The following is a 22,003-nucleotide window of genomic DNA, read 5'->3' as shown; positions in this document are numbered from 1 at the left end:
CTTCTCTATGGGAGCGTACTGGCCGGTGAGAGGCTACTGGTGGCAGAAGGCGGTCTCGTAAATACCCAGGTCCTAAGCCATGGAGTGCTCTAAAGGTGGTAACCAAGACCTTGAAGCGCACCCGGAAGATCACCGGGAGCCAGTGCAGCAATAGCCTTCATACTTTTGTATATTCCTGCTTAGTAGGGCTTTCGCCCCCCCCCCCAAGTGGTGTTCTTTTATATACAAAATCAGTTTATTGCCCCCATAATCCGGGTCCTCATTTTACCTACCTCAGAAGGATGGAAGGCTGAGTCAACCTTGAGCCTGGTGAGATTTGAACTCGCAGTAATTGCAGGCAGCTGGCAGCTAAGTGCTACTTATCAGCATTTTAGTCCGCTGTGCCACCAAGGCTCTTCTTGGTCTTTTTTATATAAGAAAATGCTTCGATGAAGGGGAGAGACAAACAATGTAAGAAAATATGTCAACGTATGCCAGCTTTCACTAACCTGGCAGTTTCAGCTCCAGGCTGAAGGATCCAGAGGACTTTCATTTATCACTTAATGCCCTTGATGTCTTGGAAGGAACTTAAATGCCCATCGTATGTTTAGGATTAGGACAGAGGGCATTATTTTGTTTTCCCCCTCTAGGTTTTTCTGCAATAATTGCTTTCCCATTGTTTTATATATTGTATTCTGGCAGATGGGAAAGATTTTGCTAAGCCACATGAGTTTAATTGTAATTTATTGAATAAACCACAATAGCTAGATTTTCACACAACTCAGTAAGCAGAAATGAAGCCATTCCAAACCAAAAGAATGCAGATTGTGTGTGTGTGTGTGTGTGTGTGTGTGTGTGTGCTTTCAGCTGCATAATACAGTCAGAAATCTTTCAAGTTCTTAGTTGCATACATAATTCATTTTCACACAGTTTTTGTTTGTTTGTTTTATTCGAATCCTGTCAATACCACATCGCTAATAAAAGTACTGGAAATGTACTTGCATGGTAGTGTTATAGTTTATTAGGGCATTTATCCATAAATACGGGGCAATACAGTGGTATGTCATGATAGACTTAGAATAGCTGTAGAAAGAAAGAAAATTGAAGGAAGGGAGGGAGAGAGGGAGGGAGGGAAGGAGGGAGGGAGGGAGGAAGGAAGGAAGGAAGGAAGGAAGGAAGGAAGGAAGGAAGGAAGGAAGGAAGGAAGGAAGGAAGGAAGGAAGGAAGGAAGGAAAAAATTTCCAATGCTCCAACATTGGAAATTTTTAAGAAGATGTTGAATAACCATTTGTCTGAAGTGGTGTAGGGTTTCCTGCCTGGGCAGGGGGTTGGACTAGAAGACCTCCAAGGTCCCTTCCAACTCTGTTATTTTATTCTATTCTATTCTAAGGAAGGAAGGAAGGAAGGAAGGAAGGAAGGAAGGAAGGAAGGAAAAAATTTCCAATGCTCCAACATTGGAAATTTTTAAGAAGATGTTGAATAACCATTTGTCTGAAGTGGTGTAGGGTTTCCTGCCTGGGCAGGGGGTTGGACTAGAAGACCTCCAAGGTCCCTTCCAACTCTGTTATTTTATTCTATTCTAAGGAAGGAAGGAAGGAAGGAAGGAAGGAAGGAAGGAAGGAAGGAAGGAAGGAAGGAAGGAAGGAAGGAAAAAAATGCTCCAACATTGGAAATTTTTAAGAAGATGTTGAATAACCATTTGTCTGAAGTGGTGTAGGGTTTCCTGCCTGGGCAGGGGGTTGGACTAGAAGACCTCCAAGGTCCCTTCCAACTCTGTTATTTTATTCTATTCTAAGGAAGGAAGGAAGGAAGGAAGGAAGGAAGGAAGGAAGGAAGGAAGGAAGGAAGGAAGGAAGGAAGGGGCAGGGGGAGTGGGAAGGGAAGGGAAGAGAAGAGAAGAGAAGAGAAGAGAAGGGATGGAAAATTTAGTTAGTTTTAGTTTTCTGGCAGATAGTTCACTTCGTTCTGTGATTGCCCACCATCCTCTCAAAATCTTCACATTCATATCTTTGCCCCCCAATTCAGGGATACCTTTGCATAATATCTAGAACACTCAAGGCAGCAAATTAGCAGACTCTAAACAATATCTACTATGTGGGGAGTCTTTTATCCATGAATCAAAAATGGTATTCCCATTATTATTGTTGTTGTTATTCTTTTTAACTCATACGCAAGGATAACAGGATTGTGTCTGCAAGTGCCATGCTTTGAATTTAATCATGCTATTTATTTGCTTTAAATTATCCCGTATTCATTCCTGTTTCCCACCCCCATCCACCCCTGTTCTCTTAGGCATCGATAAACTAACTCTTACGATTACGGTAAATGAAATGCACTTTAAAAGATTATCTCTTACATTTGTCATAACAAGAATTTACATTCCTCTTGCATTAAGCGAGAGTAAAAAAAAACAAAACCTCATATACATTTTCTAATTTATTGTCTAGTATTTATTACATGCAGCAGGTTCCTTGTCTAATCACAACTCATTACAATTATGTATTATTCACAATAACCCATGAAAAAAAAGAAGAAGAAGAAGAAGACTTCATAGGACAAAAGGAAAGGAGTATGGAGGTGGATATGAACATTTGAGGATTAAGAATTTAAAACAATTATTACTCATAAGAAAACTGTGTGCTCTGAAAGAATTTCATAAAGGGACACCACTGAAGATGGCTTATAAGAAGTGGCTTAACAATAGATGTCCAGCAAAACAGGTGCTTAAAAAGTCAGAAAAAAAGTCACAAAATCGAGAAATCTTTTTAGAGTCAGTTAAGACATTTTGAATTTTGAGAAACTTGCTGTGGGTGGTATCCATACAAAGTGATACCTATGTAGGGTAGGGACACAGGGATCTGGGGGTTGGCAATCCTCTAGGCAAGGATCGTTGGGGTTCAGTGGAGCCCCCAAATGCCACCCCTGGCTGGCCACACCCATGCCAACCCCGCCCCTCCCACCCCACCTCTCCCAGGAGTCTCCATGCGGCCTGTTCATCATTCCAGGTAAGTGCACAGGCCACGCGGAGGGTCTTTGAGGGCAAAAAACAGGCCTACCATTTCTGGTCTGGAAGTCCAGAAATGGGCCTGTTTCTAGCCTCCGGAGGGCCTCAGGACCCTGGAGGAAGCAGTTTTCACCCTCCCGGGGACTTGAGGAAAACCTCTGGAAACTGAGGAGGGTGAAAAGCGCCGCAACCCCGCAGTGGTGCAGGCGGCCCACCATAGCCACGCCCACCCAGTAACGGGGCAGCGAACCCATTGGTAAAGGATCTGAAGCCCACCCCTGGGAAGACGTATGGTTAATTGACTGCCATGCTAAGTGTGGATAAGTCCCAAAATACCTGTTTATTGGATGGTGAAGTAAAGATGGTCTTAACCATCATTTCCTCTAGTGTCTATTCTGCTACATACTAGTCTGTAGCAGAAGACCTGTTCTGGATTCTGGGCAGTTGGCCCGCTATCAAGTCTTGCACTGTAAGTCAATTTATTTCCAAGACAGTTTTCATAGCCCACATAGTTTGCCATGGCATCATTGGAAATAAACATGATTTTTATGGTGGAAATTCCAATTTGCAATATGCCAGTAGACTGCTATTGTTGTCATAATATTGAATAACAATCACTCATATCATAGAACCACAGGAATGGTGCGGTGGCCTAGAGGTGGAGCTCTCGCCTCACAATCAGGAGGCTGTGAATTCGATACTAGGTAGAGGCAGATATTTCTCTCTCCGGCTCCAATGAGAATATATCTGCTGCGAACTCTGCATTGGCGACAGGAAGGGCATCTGGCCAGTAAATACTCAGCTCCATTCAATTGCCCTGACTCCACCCCAATGCAATATATACTGTATATCATAGAATTGCAGAGATGGAAGAAATCTTGGAGGTCTTCTTGTCCAGCTTCATGCCCAGTGTAGAAATCTTCATTTCATCACAGACAAATGCTTGTCCAAATTTTGCTTCAAAACTTTCAGTACTGGAGCAGCCCTGACTCAATGAAGCTGACTACTCCAGTAGTTCTTACTCTCAAGAAATCCCTTTTTATTTCAGTCTTGGATCTCCCTCTGCAAAAACAGCATCCATTGGTTCTTGACCTCCTCTCAGGAGTCACGGGCAATAAATCCACTTTGACTTCCCTGTGAGACTGAAAAACTGAGGAAAAAAAAGAAGCGTTTGGATTTCTGAAAGAACTTAATTGCTAGTTGGGCAATGTTAAAAAAAAAATCCTGAAAGCCTGTCAAAGCAAATCTCTCTATCATAATAAAGATAGAGTTACTCCAAGTCATGGTTTCCCCTTTCTTCAGAAGACTAGACAGTGGTGGGATGCTACCGGTTCGCCCCAATTTGGGCGAACCGGTAGCGGCAGCAGGAGACTCCGCCCACCAGCCCGGACGTCATCAAATACGATCTGGGGTTGCGCGAGCGAACCGGTAGCAAAAGTAAGTGAAACCCACCCCTGAGACTAGAGTATCTCTTTTGCAACTGTTTATTCCTCTGTTTTCCTCCCATGGTTTTATCACAGGCATTTCTTCGAGTATTTGAAGACAGCCATCATGTCACCCTTTGTCCCTCTCTTCTTTTCCAGCTTCTTCAACCATTCAATCATTCTTCATTGGGTTTAGCCTCCAAGCCCTAAACCACCTTCATTGCTGATCTCTACCTTCTTTCCAATTTCCCAATGGCCTTCCTGCCTTATGGAGGCAAGACCTGGATCTTGTATTCCGGATGTGGTTTAGACAGTGACTTTTTAAAAGTATGGACCTTTGTGGTTCAATTTGTTACAGACTGTCTTCTACCCACCTTCTCATCACTTGAAGGCTTTTTTTCCCTTCCTTTCTCATCCGTCAACTAGGTGGAATTTTCCCCCATGTTTAGAAGCAAAGCAGTAATTTGCTTCGAGTGTATGCCTTTGTGTACTATTTTTTTTTTAATGTAATAAAATTGACAGATGACTTCTTTCTGGAACAGGTTTGGGAGAAGAAAATGTTTTTTTTTCCCTCCGCCTCCCATCTCTCTCTCTCTCTTTTCCTCTCTCTCTCTCTCTCTCTCTTTCTCTCCCCTTGTCTCTTTCCCCCCTTTTTCCTCTCTCTCTTTCTCTCTCTCTTTTCCTCTCTTTCTTTCTCTCCCTTTCCCTCCCTCTCTCTCTCTCCCTCTTTCTCTCTCTCTCCCTCTCCCTCCCTCTCTGTCTCCCTCTCTCATTTTTTCTCTCTCTCTCCCTCTCTCTCTTTTCCTCTCCCTCTCTCTCTCTTTTCTTCTCTCTCTCTTTCTCTCTGTCTTTTCCTCTCTCCTTGATGACTGTGGAAGACAGCAGCCTTAAAAAAATGACTAGTCACTAAAATTCCTCATGCTCATTTCATATTGTGTTGATTCATATTAAATTCATGACAACAAAAACGCAACTTGAGGCATTTTTGGAAATGACCACTCTTTAGTGCCTCTCTCCTCTAGGCGTACTAGGACCAGAGTCCATAAAGTTGCCTGCTGTCTCGTGTCATGAAAAGAAACAGCTTTGCCTGGGAATGCCATTACGGTGTAATGAGGCATGCCGCAAAATATACCTTCCGCAGCCACTTGATGAAGGCTTGCTGACACACCAGACCAGACAGAAATGTTTTTTTTGTGTGTTCTTCCTTATTTTGTCCATCAATCACAACATTAGTCAAAGCAGACAGCCTTGTCAGTGGGCACAGATGCAGACTGGCGGGCGATCAGTGGACAGGTGTTACGGCTCTCCCCAAACAAGATCTTGAAATGAGAAAAAAAGAAAAGGGGGAGTGGAGACCTTGTTTCAAGGGCTGGGGATGTCAATACGAAAAAGAAGGCAAGGGGAGGGGAGGGGGAAAAAAGGAGTGGCGGAGAGACCCTGTGGGGGGAAAAGTTCAAAGCAGGGTACTTGGGGGAAGAGTAGGAGCCACAGAGGGGCAAAGCCTCCGCTAAGGGAAAGCACTGGATTTCAAGAGCGTCTCCATCAGAGATTCTGATGGAATGTCTCTAGAAAGGCGAGGTGGTAAGATGAACTGCGGGGAAGTGGCAGTTTTATTTATTTATTTATTTATTTTATTTATTTATTTATTGGTTTGTCAAGCATGTACAAGGTAGCAGGTATGAATATGAACATGGACATGAACGAAGGAAATGGGGACGGTAGGACAGGGACGGTGGGCACGCTGGTGCGCTTATGCACGCCCCCTTTATGGACCTCTTAGGAATGGAGTGAGGTCCACGGTAGACATTTTAAGGTTGAAGCTGTGAGGATTTGAGGATGTAACAATGGAGTCGGGTAGAGCATTCCAGGCGTTGACTGCTCTGTTGCTGAAGTCATATTTTCTGCAATCGGGTTTGGAGCGGTTTACCTTGAGTTTGTATCGATTGTTTGCCCGTGTATTATTGTGGTTGAAGCTGAAGAAGTCATTGACAGGTAAGACAGCGGACAATTTTGTGTACTATGCTTAGGTCAGACTGCAGGCGGTGCAATTCCAGGTTGTCCAAGCCCAAAATTTAAGCCTGGTGGCATAAGGGATTCTATTGTGAGTAGAGTGGAGTACTTTTCTCATGAAATACCTCTGGACCCGCTCAGTTGTATTAATGTCTGATATACAGTGTGGATTTTCAGTAGATGAACTGTATTTGAGAATTGGTCTGGCAAAGGTTTTATATGCCCTAGTTAGCAATACAATTTTCCTGGAAGGAAGGAGCACATTCTGGGGGGGGCGGGGGGGGCAAGTCAAGTGACAACACAGCCCAGAGCTGGATTAGAGACAGAGGGAAGAGAGTAGCATAGCCACTCCCTAGAATTTCTCAGTGTACATCCAATTGGGGCTAGAGTAGTAAAGGTTCAGCCTGGCAAGATTCTGTCTGTTGGATCTGAGCAAATAAAGAACTGAATTTTGGTTAGATTGTTCCGTGTTGTTGTTCTTGGGCTGGGCCAGACATGTCCAGCTATGTAATTCCACACCGTTGGTTCGAAATGGATGTATTTGACTTCTTTGCGCATGGATTCCTTAGCATAGCCGAGGGAAGGGCCTTTTAACACAACAAAGAGTTAAACTCAGGGGAGATAAGTTGAAATGGTGGCCCTTTTGGTTTAGTTCCAGAAAAATAAATTATAGCCTAAACTTTAACAGTTTAAGAACTACATAGAGAATGGTGAGATTCCTTCCCCATCTTTGATGCATTAAGTTTCTCTCTGCCAGTAGTGTGTTCGGGCCTACACATATGTTAATCCCATGTTCTCCTCCTCCACTTCCTCCTCCTCCTCCTCCTCCTCCTCCTCTTCCTCCTCCCATGATAGCCAATGAAGAACTTAGTCTAATTTGCAAGCACAAATACCACACAATATGTCTGTTTTACCCACGCCACTACACCATTACATTTTTGATACTTAGGTTAGGATTATATTTGAACCCATACATGGCTCACCGTATCTTATTTAAACATCCAGTTTTTAAAACACAGACTTTTTTTTCATATGTAAATGCAATATATGACTTGAAATGTGTGATGTTCTTCATTCTTCAGAGACAGGGCTGTATATTCTCAAAAATCTTTTTTTAGATAGATAGATAGATAGATAGATAGATAGATAGATAGATAGATCATATGGATCAAGATGAAAAGCTGAGAATTATATGGCACAGCAAATCAGAAAGCTCTTGGTATGGCTGTAGTAGCCTAAAAACCACCAGGCTTTTCCCAGAGTAAAATCATCCATATGTTTTGTTTTCTTAGCTGCAAACTTAAATGAGGGATAGACCCACCAATGGGATATATCTATACCTATCTATCTATCTATCTATCTATCTATCTATCTATCTATCTATCTATCTATCTATCTATCTATCTATATCTATATCTATCTATCTATATCTATATTTATATCTATATCTATCTATCTATCTATCTATCTATCTATCTATCTATCTATCTATCTATCTATCTATCATCTATCTATCTATCTATCTATCTATCTATCTATCTATCTTTATATCTATATCTATATCTATATCTATATCTATCTATCTATATCTATCTATCTATATCTATATCTATATCTATATCTATCTATCTATCTATCTATCTATCTATCTATCTATCTATCATCTATCTATCTATCTATCTATCTATCTATCTATATCTATATCTATATCTATCTATCTATCTATCTATCTATCTATCTATCTATCTATCTAATAATTTTATTTCTTTATCAGCAAAATATAAATTTGGTATAAAATGGTTTGTCGTGACTGTGACTGCTTGAGGGCTCCTGGATTGGAGCTGAAAGGCAAAAGGGAGCAGAATGCCCCCTCCCACATGTTGGGGTAGACCAGGTGTCTCGATAAACACTCTCGATAAACTATCAAAATAAACAATAAACAAACTTCATATAATTTTAAGGCCCATTTGATGGAGTTGGTCTTGAATCCAGAGCATTAAGATTTTTATTTAAAAAATACTACTCAGTTTTTTTTTCCCCTGAGATACTTTTCCTAGGAGTGCTGAAGGCAGGACCTTCGGTCCCTTTCACGAATCTGGGGGTGGGCGAGATGTTCTTTCACCACTGAACGTTTTACCCTCCATGCTTGTTACTATGGTAGCAGCGTTTATGTCACAAATGTTGCTCCAGGAAGTAGAGGCTGTAGAAAATGTTATTTATTTGTAAGAACAGATCTTTACCCAGTTTTATGTTGCCATCACTTCTGTTGTTTTTCTGTCTCGTTTTAATATCAACTCCTTTTTTCAGCTCCTATCCCATCTCTAGGTCTCTCAAATCATTATTGCTGAGAATGTACATAGTACAAGGAATTGGTGGTTTTTCCAACGATGAGAAGTTTCAAAAGTTCCAGAAATTTAGGTTCTTGCGGGCTTCAGGATGCTAGGCCTTCCTGAGGACAACCTTAGATGACCGGCTATAAATACAGGTAGAGCAAACAATAAAACTTTTGATGAAGGCAAAAAAATCTGGGATTTATGGAGATGGAAAAATAGGACCAGTCCTCTTAAAATTTATCTCTGTCCTAACATGGACATAAACTAGTGTAAATATTTCACTAGGCAAAATAGTGGATTGATGATGAAAGGACAGCAATGGAACATTGCTGCTTTTACACCACAGTAACAGACTTTTCTTTTGGGGGGGTGGTGTTAGGAATTTTTTACCGTATCGATAAAGGAGAATAGTTGTAGCTCAGGGTTGAAATGAGGGGGTCCTTGATATTCTCTAAGCTTAGTTGTTTTCTTGCAGATGATTCATTACCTAAACTAGATAACGTCACCAGCAGTGGTGGGATTCAACTGGTTCTGTCCGATTTTGGCGAACTGGTAGTGGCGACTGCAGGAGACTCCGCCCACCCACCCAGACATAATGCGTGAGCAAAGAGCATGCACGGAAGGCTATGCGAATGCGCAGAGGAGGCGCAGGTGAGCAAAGCGAGTGCTCGCGAGCGCTCGCTCACATTTGCAAACCAGTAAGGAAGATAAGTGAATCCCACCTCTGATCACCAATGCTAGCAAGGATCTAGCAAGGAAACAATGTCTGCAAGAAAACAACTAAGCTCAGAGAGCGCCAAAGACTGCTCAATTTTTGCAGTGGCATCTGGTCTCTCAATTTTGGTGCCTTTATGCAAGAGTATGAAGATTTTGTTCTCCTTCTTGCAAAGATTTCATCCCTTTCCATTATATGCAAACAAAAGCTTGACTCAGAAACCCTATTTTATTTCCATTTTTGGGTACTTGTGCTGTCAACCATAAAGAACATCATTCCACCACCCAAAATTGCCATTGAAAGAATTACCGTATTTTTTTTGGAGTATAAAACACACTGGAGTATAAGTTAGTTAGTTTTTGGGGAGGAAAACAAGAAAAAAGCTGATTGATGGGTGGATCGGCCTCCTGGAATACCCCCAATCAGCTGTTTCCAGAGGTGAATTTTAGCAACAGGTTCGTTGGTTGTGAGCTCTATGCCTTGCTTTTTTTTCTGCCTCTGAAACTTCTGAAACTGTTTCAGAAAAAACTTTTTTTTCTGCCTCTGAAAGCCTCAGAAACAGAACTTCAAAAAAAAAAAAAGGCTTTTTTTCTGAAGCTTCTTTCAGAGGCTTTTATTCTGAAGGACTATCCGTACTCTGTTCAATCTCCTTTCTTTGGTATTGGTATGTAGATTAACCACTTCTGATCTGTTGGTTATTGTGTCATTCTCCAGATTTGTTAGCATAGTTTGGTTAGAACCTTTACCGTTTCTTCTTTTGTTGCTTGCCATGTTATTGTAGATAAAAGCCTTTTAGAGGCTTTTTTTCTGAAGCTTCTTTCAGAGGCTTCTTTCAGCCTCTGAAATTTCCATTTGCGAGGCTGGGCAGGGTTACATTCAGAGTATAAGACGCACCCAGATTTTCACCCTCTTTTTTGGGGGGGAAAAGGTGCATCTTCGAAAAATATGGTATATTCCATGGACACAGCTCAGACTGAGGTTGAAACTTACACGCAGATCAGTGGAAGAGCCCAAATGTTTTTGGTTTCAGCACTCATTCTCTTTTCTTATTATGTTGGGGGACAACGGAAGAGAATGATTCCATTTTCAACAAATAATAGGCATGCCTAGAAGGACAAAGAAAAAAAGAAATCAGGATCACCCCCCCCCAAAAAAAAAATAAAAAAAAAGAAAAGAAACCTTATTCAAGTCAGACAATGAAAAAAGAACTTTCTCAGGTGATCCCATGAGTTGACCTTTCTAAATATATATTCAGCATATACAGGTGACAAAGTATGGAGACAGAAGTCTGCCGTTAAATAAAAATGATTTATATCGTCTATTTTGAGATATTTCTCCAGACAAATAATTGCTTGTTCTTCTTGCATAAAATATCTTTTCCGTCATGCGCCTTTATGTTTTACTCTCTCTCTCTCAACAAGTTAATGAAATTGGATGATCTTTATCATTCCTAACTTGAGGTTGAAAAAGTGAGGTGCAGATGGTCATTACAATTGAGTTAAATTAATGATAGCTTAAGCAACCTTTGTATACTTGAAGTAGCATCTTAAAATTATGGAGTTGGAAGAACCCCCTAAGAATTAACCACCTTACTCTTTTGCATTAAGACTAAGAAACTGCAAATGAATTTGGTATACATTTTTTCCCCCTAGTAACTGAGGAGTATTTTACTATAATTCTGGCAAGGCCTTTTGTGTCTCGTGAATTTAAGTAGGCTCAAATCTATCTTCAGAACCTTTGGGGAAGTCTTGCTGTAGGAAGAACAGAACTGCCCTTTAGATGGTGAACTCCCAGACGGTGATGCTGAAAGTTGAAGTTTGGCAGTACCTGGTCGATCACGGAGATTTCCCATACAACTTTATTTTTCTTCTCTTTTTGATGAGGTGGTGATTGAGTTGTATTGACATGGGACATCTCTGTCCATAGAAAGAATCTGCAGCAAACATGGGATACTAAGACCTACAACTTTCTCGGCATCAAATGCTAAGCTGTCCTCTTCTCTTATTTTCTACCCTTTATGTATCTTCAGAATATATGAACAATGTAGACCTTACAGCTGCCTGTAAAAGACAGCTGACATGACATGCTAAGATGCATTTTTCAACCATTGTTTGGGGGGGGGGGAAATCAAACTCCAAAACAAATCCAAAGCACATTTAACAAAACGTGTGTGGGAAGAAATATCCACCTGGTTCAGTTCCAAGCTGGGAAAAAGACACTGGAAATATGGAGGCTGATTGGAAAGAAGGTTTAATGTTGAACAGAACCACCAAGCACATGGTTCTGGTGCAGCTGACCACATGGAGTTGAGAGTGGGGGGTATTTATACCTTCTCTTGGGCTTTGCACTTGAGCTTCCTGTTCCTGGGCAAGAACATGTATTCTATTGGCTGTTGTCAGATTCCCATGGGGCCATGTAGGGGTTATGTAGTGTTCTTAGCTGTCTCTATAGGCAAAGTACAAATCCTAGGGATTTGTCTGAGCTAAGTTTGGTTGAAGTTTCTGAGGATGATGCAACGAAGGGGCCTGTGTTCTGAAAGGGTGTTGGCTTAATGGCTTTTGCCTGTGTTGGATCTTGGGTGAGGGCTGATCCTGCCATTTCTGCCTTCATTTCAAAATATCCTGTCTTGAACGGATTATCAAATCTGCATTTCTAAAAGGTGGCCTCAGCATCTGCTGGGCTATTAAGAAAGTGGGGGGGGGGCTGCTTTCTACCTCTAAAGAAAACCAACATGTTTCTCCATTTCTCCCTTTGGGGAAATATAATATTCTTCCTTTGAAATATTTGAAATAAATAAATAAATTGAAATAAATCTTCCTTTCCCAAAATATTTCATTCTTCTAGGAAAGGGGTGGATCAGGGGGGAAATCTACTTACCTTCCCTACCAGTTCGGAAGTGCGCACGCCATCGTGATGTCCTATTTTTGACCCTCTGCACATACACAGAAGGCTTTGCGCATATGCGCAGAGGGTTAAAAACCAGGAAGTAATGATGTCCAGGCAGTGGGCGGAGCCTCACGCTGCTGCCGCTACCGGTTCGCCAAACCACGTGTCACCAGCGCAACCGGCTTGCGCGAGCCGGACAGAACCGGGGTGGATGCTAACTTTCTACATATGCTAACTCAAAATCAATGAAACCAAATGTGCCCTTAGCGTAAAATAAGAGCCAGACCAATTGTTCATTTGAGGAAGTAGGCTTACTTACGTAAATAACATTCAATAAACCAAATTTAAACAAACTAAGACCTAGAGGAACGTGTGAACTCATTCACAGGCTCCGTTCTCATCTCTTACATCTCATCGGATTTACTTGTAAGTCAATATTGCCCGATAGATGCTCCTAATACTGTAACACAAACAGCGAGAGTTAGACAGTATAATGTTGTATGGCAGTATGACGTTGTATTATATAAGGGGGATTTTGATCACAAATGCCGAGAGGGGTGTTAATGAGACCTAAATGTTAAAATGCAAGGTTAATAACAATAGCTATTAAAATAATAGTATCCGGAAGCTATTAAACTAATAGTATCTGAAAAGTTCCACGTCGATCAAGCCACAAGGGGGAAAAAAATGCATTATACGTATTTTATGCTTTCCAACTCCTCTCGATGTTTGCACGCACTCACAGAGACATACACAATTTCACAAACGCACAGTTATATCCTTGGCTACCTGAGACCCCATCTGTTTATTGTTCATCAAATGTGTGTTTGTTTGCTTTTTTTCCCCCTCCCCCTCCCAGCCTTTTTTCTCAACCTCCCTCCCCTCCCTCCCTCCCTCCCTCCCCAAAGTAACCGGTCTCAGATTGGGCACCCTCCATTTGTAACACAGCAGCCATTTTTCTGCACGTAAGCAGGTTGCATTTAAAACTCCTCCACTCATCCATCTTCATTTGAAGACTGGGTTAAAAAATAAAATTAATGATCACTATCAGACTGAAGATGAGCGCCATCACCAGTGAAAAGTTGCGCTGCCAGATTTTGCCAAGGAGAACATTTTTCACCGCCTTGAAATGGCTGGATATACTTGTAAACATTATTAAAAATAATAACTTAATGTTTCCTTCCTGTGACTAGCTAACATTAGCAAGGTAACTTCAATTAGCATTTCCTTCCAGCAATGCGAGGATGATTTTGCTTTTTGTTTTTGTTTTTTTTCCTTTTCTATTTCATTTTATTTAAGAAGGGATTTGTTTTCTAATTTTTCCCCCCCCTCTCCTGCCGTTCTTCAGCGGAGAACTCCGTCAAGCGGCTGCAACGTTTCGCTGCCATCACTAACGGTTTGCAAAAGGCACCAAACGGGAATGTATGGCTTGATTTTATTTGCTTTAGCGTAGCTGTTTGGTGAAATGGGAAGACATAAGTATGCATTTCAATATACTGTATCCCGTTACACAAGATTTTAAAAATAGAAGTAAATAGCCCAGTGCACTTAAATCAGGCCATTTTATTTTTATTTTTTGGGGGGGTGGAGGGGGGGGAGAAATTACAATGATAAATTAACACAGATGCTTCAGCCTTAGGGGCTTTAAATAAAAAAAATAAAAAAAAATAACATAGGACGTGCATTATACAGATATATTCCCAAACCCACATTAAAGATCCATATGAAGCCAATTATCTTACGTATCTAACACGCTTCTCCAGAATGGAGTCATTTACCATCATAGGAAAGAAAGAAAAGAAAGAAAGAAAGAAAGAAAGAAAGAAAGAAAGAAAGAAAGAAAGAAAGAAAGAAAATCAGAAGGCAACTTTTCACCGTGCACTAAAAATGCAAAATCAGCTTAGTTCAACTTGGAAGGGTGAAAAACGTTCTTTAGGATCCTCCTGACCCAGATCAAAGAAAGTTCCTGTGCTTTTAAACATTTCATGTAAGGGGGAGTTTAGTTGGCATGATTTGTCCAGCAAGAAATCAACTCTGCGCTCTCTCTCTCTCTCTCTCTCTCTCTCTCTCTCTCTCTCTCTCTCTCTCTCTCTCTCTCTCTCTATATATATATATATATATATATATATATATATATATATATATAGCTGTTTTTTTATTACAGGAACTCTTGTGGGATCTGCAGTAACAGATTAACAGATTAAAAGAGTCGGAAGGGACCTTACAGGTCCCTAGTCCAACCCCTTATCCCAAGCAGGAGACCCTACACCATTTCTGACAAATGGCAGTCCAATCTCTTCTTGAAAGTCTCAACTGATGAAGCTCCCACAACTTCCAAAGGCAACTTCTGTTCCATGGGTTGATTGTTCTCACTGTCAGAAAATTTATCCTTATCTCCAGGTTGAATCTCTCCTTGTTCAATTTCCATCCATTGTTCCTTGTCTGGCCTTTGGGTGCTTCGGAGAATAGCTTGGCCTCCTCCTTTCCGTGGCAGCCCCTCAAATATTGGAAGACTGCTATCCTGTCTCCCCTGGTCCTTCTCTTCACCAGACTAGCCATGCCCAGTTCCTGCAACCGTTCATTGTATGTTTTAGCCTCCAGTCTGCTAATCATCTTGGTTGCTCTCCTCTGCACTTTTTCTAGAGTCTCAACATCTTTTTTATAGTGTGGTGACCAGTAATTAGTATCTTAAATGATAAAAAAAAGTTAGATTTTATGGAACCGAGCCTCGGAGACCCTTGAAGGACCAATGTTAAAAGTCATGTTCTCCTAAAGTTATTCCATAAGATCTGAGCTTTGGGAAAAGCACTGGAACATTATCAACCATCACTTTCAAGAAGGCCTATTTTATATCTCGTGGGCTTAGACTATTATTTCACTGCAGAAGTGGAGCAGTGTCTGAGTTGAAATCAATTGTTGTATTGCATAAATATTTTCTGGTGTAAAATCCAATCTGAGTTGGTTGCCGGGACTAGACTCAACCTCTGGTCCCAGGGATTAATATTTTTTTTTAGGGGTAAAGTTTTATTTTTATTTTTATTTAACATACGTCAATACCATCAATATCATTGCACGGACAGTGTGGCATCTGAGTGTCATTCATTTTGGTACAAAACCAATATTAATACAAATAAAAGTTACTACATTAGTCAAACTTACACGGTATAATGTTATTATACATATTTATATCAGCACATATTCCTTCAATTTTCAATTATTCAATAGTTGCTACATCCTTCTAATAGTCATAACATTATTCTTGGGCATATCTGATAACATCCTTTTTCAAAATCTAATCTTACCCTCTAACATTCACTTTAAATGTGTTATGCAAAAATATATATAACAATATTCCCCCTATTTCTAATGTCTTAATCTATTCTAATTCTCAGTACAGCCAATCTTTTTTTTTTTTTCTTCTTTCTATCCATCATCTCTCACCCTTTTGGAAGTTCCATTTCTTCCCCAATCCCCAGCATTGCCAATACAATGCTAGACCATACTCAGTGATTCTGTTGGAGCTGCCACAACGTAAACCTCTAAATAAAAACGATCCTTGGCTCCATTTGTTGAGAAAGTTTATAGTATCTTAGAGATCAAGTGTATTGCAGTAGTGTGGCAGGTCCGACAGATTCCATGTGGTCTGGGGATCACGAGTGGTCAGCAAAATTATTACAGAAAGTCTCTGCATTGCTTTATCTCAGGATGGTTGGCTAGCAACTATATAGGGCTTACGAAGTGCTTCATTCCAAAGACTTTTAAGCTCCAAAGCTTTTGTTAGCAGAGACTTCCCAAAATCAGAGCCTCACAGAGAAAAACTGCTCTTTTCTGAAATGGAATGGAAAGCCATATCTTGTTATGCCTATAATAACCGGGGAACTAAAAGAAGGCCCTCTTCTAAGAATTTTATAATCTCTGCACCATCATAGGAGAGAACAAGATCCTTACCGTAGATCCGAATCAACAGAAATGTGTAGGTCATATGACTTATTATTGCCGTGGTGGCACAGTGGTTAGAACGCAGCATTGCAGGCTAACTCTGCCCATTGCTAGGAGTTCGATCCTGAATAGCTCACGGTTGACTCAGCCTTCTATCCTTCCAAGGTTGGTAAAATGTGGACCCAGATTGTTGGGGGCAATAGGCTGACTCTGAAAACCGCTTAGAGAAGGCTGTAAAGCATTGTGAAACGGTATATAAGTCTAAGTACTATTGCTATTCATTCATTCATTCATTCATTCATTCATTCATTCATTCATTCATTCAATCAATCAATGAGTCTACAGCTTTATGGATAATCTTACATATCCAACATAGTTTGAAATCTTTATTCCTTAATCTTTATTCCTTAATTCACCATCAACATTGTGGCTCAATTAAATCTCTTGATTTGCTCTTCTATTATTACCATCAGATACTAATTGTACTATCTTTTTGATTTACCCATAGGTGGAAAAGAAAGATTTCCTAACCATATAGTATAATTTAACAAGAAGTTAAAAATAGTCTTTCCTGAGTGAAATATGCCTTCTATATCAAGCAGAGCATCTCTAGATTCAGCCCATAACATTTTGTTATAAAAATCATCCCTGCTGGATATATAAAGGCAAACTGCCACTCAGGAAATGGGGAAAAAAGTCTTCCTTTATTGTTACTATTAAGCCTAATAACAATGCTAACAAGGAATGAAAGAAATTATAGTTTTGTCTTTATTTAGTGGTAAAGTGGATGGAAAAATGCCTAGCAGCAAGCAAGCCAAATGTCCTTGGAAATTAGTATAAGTCTCTGTGTGCATTTGCTAGGCATACTTGTTTCTCCACTATCCATGGAAATGAAACTATTTTATGGCACTCATCCAATCTTTCACATTATTTCATTGGCAAACACTAAGATATCTGTTGACATCATGCAAACATGCTGGCAGAGAATTTTGAAGGAGAAAAAAATGAAAGCTGTCATTTATTCTCAGCCCGACACCATCTAAAGTATTCTTTAAAGCATTAAGCATCAAATTGCCATTTAACATTTTGAATCATTCATTGATACAAGCATAATATGATATGTTTGTTTGGATAAGTTGAAATGGATCGATCTAAGGATGACCGACTAATCAAAAAATCTTCATGTCCATTCAGCAGAAGATTGAGGGGGGGAAAAAAAGCATATTGAGATACGTTGCACAGGGAAGAACAGAAAGATTTCAAAAATACGTTAGTCCTGCCATCTCTGATTGGTATTTGGCATCAGTACCCAGGAAATGGCTTTATTTTACAAAGACTTGCAAGTAGCTAATGCTGAGAGCCCAAGGAGCTCCAGACTTAACACAGCTTGTGGAGAAAAGATTGTGGAAATGGGACAAAATAATTCAATTGGAATACTGCATTCAGTAACAGAGTAGGAAGGGACCTTGGAGGTCCAACCCCCTGCTCATGCAAGAGACCTGTACTAGGGATTCGAACCGCCAAACTGCCGACCTTTCTGATTGACAAGCTCAGTGTCTTAGCCACTGAGCCACCGAGCCACCTAGTCAGGCAGTTCTGGTCACCACGATAACTCTATCTCTATCTCTATCTCTATCTCTATCTCTATCTCTATCTCTATCTCTATCTCTATCTCTCTATCACTATCACTATCACTATCACTATCACTATCACTATCACTATCACTATCTCTATCTCTATCTCTATCTCTATCTCTATCTCTATCTCTATCTCTATCTCTATCTCTCTATCACTATCACTATCACTATCACTATCACTATTACTATCACTATCACTATCTCTATCTCTATCTCTATCTCTATCTCTCTATCACTATCACTATCACTATCACTATCACTATCACTATCACTATCACTATCTCTATCTCTATCTCTATCTCTATCTCTATCTCTATCTCTATCTCTATCTCTCTATCACTATCACTATCACTATCACTATCACTATTACTATCACTATCACTATCTCTATCTCTATCTCTATCTCTATCTCTATCTCTATCTCTATCTCTCTATCGCTATCGCTATCGCTATCTCTCTCTCCCTATCTCCCTATCTATCTACCTATCTATTTATCAGATGTTGAGATTCTGAAGAGAGTCCGGAGAAGAGCAAGAAAAATGATTATGGGCTGGAGGCGAAAACATATGAAGAATGGTTACAGGAATTGGGTGTGCCTAGTCCAGGGGTGTCAAACTTGATTTAATTGAGGGCTGCATCAGGGTTGTTTTTGACCTCTGGGGACTGGGGGTGGGCGTGGCCATCTTGATGTCACTCATGTCGGGGGCGCCTGTGGCCCAAGTGCTCTGCCAGCGAAAATGGGCTCCCAAGCTCCGTTTTCAGCTGGGATGGCCTCCTGCAGCCCTCTGATAGCAAAAATGGAGCTGGAGGGGGGCGCATGTGGCCCTCACGAGCTCCATGTGAGGCTTTTTGGCTGGAACAGTCTCCTGCAGCCCTCTGATAGTAAAAATGGAGCCCTCCCAAGCTCTGTTTTCACTGACAGAGGCACTGAGGGCCAGACTTTTGCTGTTTCCAGGGTGGCCCCGTGGGCCAGATCTTAGCACCCCATGGGCCAGATCTGCCCCCTGAGCCTTGAGTTTGACACCCCTGCTCTACTCTAATGAAGAAGAAAAAAGGATTAGGGGAGACATGATAGCAGTGTTCCCATATTTGAGGGTCTCCTACAAAGAGGAGGAGAGAGGGGTCAAACCATTTTCCAATGCACCAAAAGGCAATACAAGAAACAATGGATGGTAACTAACCAAGGAGAGAAGCAGTCTAAAACTAAAGAGAAAATAATAATAATAACTTTATTTTATTTTTTTTTAATTTGATTCATATGCCGCCCTTCTCCGGAGACTCAGGGCGGCTTACAATGTGCTCAGCAATAGCCTTCATGCTTTTGTATATTTATACAAAATCAGCTTATTGCCCCCACAATCTGGGTCCTCATTTTACCTACCTTAGAAAGGATGGAAGGCTGAGTCAACTTTCCAGTTATTATAATAATAACTTTATTGTCATTGTACGTGTATACACAGTATACCCATACAACAAAATTCAATTAACACCCAAAGACCAGATCCAACACACACAACAATCCCCAAACACCCCCCCACCCACCACAAATTCCCCACCCCTAAACCACCCAAACATCCACACAACAGACCAAGTAATACTGTCCAACAGCTTCCTGACTGTGGCCCTTTAGTTCATTGTTGAGTGCAATTATAGCTCTGGGATAAAAACTATTCAGAAAACGTGTGGTCTGAGTTTTAATTCTTCTGTATCTTCTGCCAGAAGGCAACAGTCCAAAAAGATTATAAGCAGGATGGGAAGAGTCTCTGAGAATGTTATGCAACTTTCTCAAACAGCAAGATTCGAAGATGTCGTCCAGGGCTGGTAGCTGGAGTCCGATCATATTCTGGGCAGTTTTAATGATTCTCTGTAGAGCTTTTTGTCTGTTACAGAGCTGCTCCCATACCATGCAAGAATGCCGTATGTCAGGACACTCTCAATGTCACAGCATCTAATGGTAAGAACAATTCCTAATGGTAAGAACAATCAAACAATGGAATAGCTTGTCTTCAGAAGTTGTGGTTCTCCATCACTGGAGGCTTTCAAAAAAGAGACTGGAATTTGCCTGAAATGGTATAGGATATCTTGCCTGAGTAGGAGATTGACTAGAAGACATCCAAGGTTCCCTTCCAATTGTTCTATTGCTCATTTTGAAGAATGGACCTGAGCCCTCAGCGGTTAGTTTTTGGCGCTTAACTCTTAGCTAGTGTTCAGACCAACCTTGTATTATGTGAGTACATTTGGGACTTCATACAGCTGGAGTGATATCTCTGTTGTCACAGCAATGGGGTGGTAGATCACTCATTTACTCATTACTCTGGAAGACAGAAGGATATTTCAAGGAAATGGGACAGATATGGGGACATTTCAGTCATTACCAATGTGGTGTCCAGCAGCCAATTTTCGAGAAGAAGCATAGGTTTGAATGAGCTATCTCATTCTTCATTGTAGAATTGACACAAAGTATGTAGTTGAACAATATGGCCATACTGTAGTGTCCAAGCGTTATAGTGTCCAAGTCTCAGGGTTCCAGCAAACACCCCCAATGGAATCAAAACTCCAAGGCAGGCATATTCCTCAAAGCATTGATTTATTAGGCGTGTCATATTGGCACATCTGGGGAAAACTCGACTCTGAAGGACTGATATCCCCAATAAACCTTTGATTTAGAGAATCAGACTTGTTTTTGAATTGTGAGTATACAATTGGGGTTTTTATATCTCACATGGCTGTTTGGGATCAGGCTCAGGAAGCTCATTTATTTCTTTGATTTAGGTATTTAATTGGATTTTAGTGCAACTTCAATCAATCAGAATAGAGCTGGAAGGGGCCTTGGAGGTCTTCTAGTCCAACCCCCTGCTCAATCAGGAGACCCTATACCATTTCAGACCAGTGGTTATCCAATCACTTCTTAAAAACCTCCAGTGATGGAGCACCCACAACTTCTGGTGGCAAACTGTTCCACTGCTTAATAGTCCTCACTGTTAGAAAGTTTCTCCTTAATTCCAGGTTGCTTCTCTCCTTGATTAGTTTCCATCCATTGTTTCTTGTCCTGCCCTCTGGTGCTTTGGAAAATAAGTTGACCCCCTCCAATACTGGAATACTGCTATCATGTCACCCCTAGTTCTTCTTTTCTCTGAACTAGACATACCCAAATCCTGCAATGGTTCTTCATATATTTTAGTCTCCAGGCATTTCAATCATCTTAGTTGCTCTTCTCTCCACTTTTCCCAAGGTCTCAACATCTTTTTTGTAATGGGGTAATGTAATGGGGTGAAGGGACCCGGTGGCTCAGTGACTAAGATGCTGAGCTTGTCAATCGAAAGGTCAGCAGTTCAGCGGTTCGAATCCCTAGTGCCGCGTAACGGGGTGAGCTCCTGTTACTTGTCCCAGCTTCTGCCAACCTAGCAGTTCGAAAGCACGTAAAAAATGCAAGTAGAAAACTAGGGACTACCTTTGGTGGGAATGTAAAAGTGTTCCGTGCGCCTTTGGTGTTTAGTCATGCCGGCCACATGACCACGGAGACGTCTTTGGACAGCGCTGGCTCTTCGGCTTTGAAACGGAGATGAGCATCGCCCCCCTAGAGTCGGGAATGACTAGCACATATGTGCGAGGGGAACCTTTATCTTCACCTTTTAATATAATGGGGTAACTTCTCTGAGGATTTGTTCATGTGGGTCATGACATATGAATCTTGCTTGGCCAAAGGGTTTTAATACAAGGTTTTAACCTTATAGCAAGTTTGGATAATAGCGTTGGCATCTCCTTTTGTGCATGGAAACACTTAGGTATTTCAGCAAAACCACAGGCCCCCCAAAAAGTGGATTTCCCCCCCCCCTTCCTTTGACCATATCTTTGCTGATCCTAGTGATTTGCTGGGCACCTCACTGTTTGTTGTGTGACAAGTTAAGACTTTGGACAAGGTCAGCTCCTGAATCTTGATTATGGTTTTCTCCCCCCTTGAGCCAAGAAACATTGATCTGTACATCTAGTTTACCTTGTTTTCTTAGCCATTTGTGACACACTACAACAGTTCCCATCGAAAAAAGTGTCATGTAAATAAATTACAACTTAGGATG

This window comes from Pantherophis guttatus, chromosome 11, assembly GCF_059756535.1.
Source record: "Pantherophis guttatus breed Tessera chromosome 11, ASM5975653v1, whole genome shotgun sequence".
Taxonomy (NCBI): Eukaryota; Metazoa; Chordata; class Lepidosauria; order Squamata; family Colubridae; genus Pantherophis; species Pantherophis guttatus.
Note: the sequence above shows the minus strand (reverse complement) of the source record.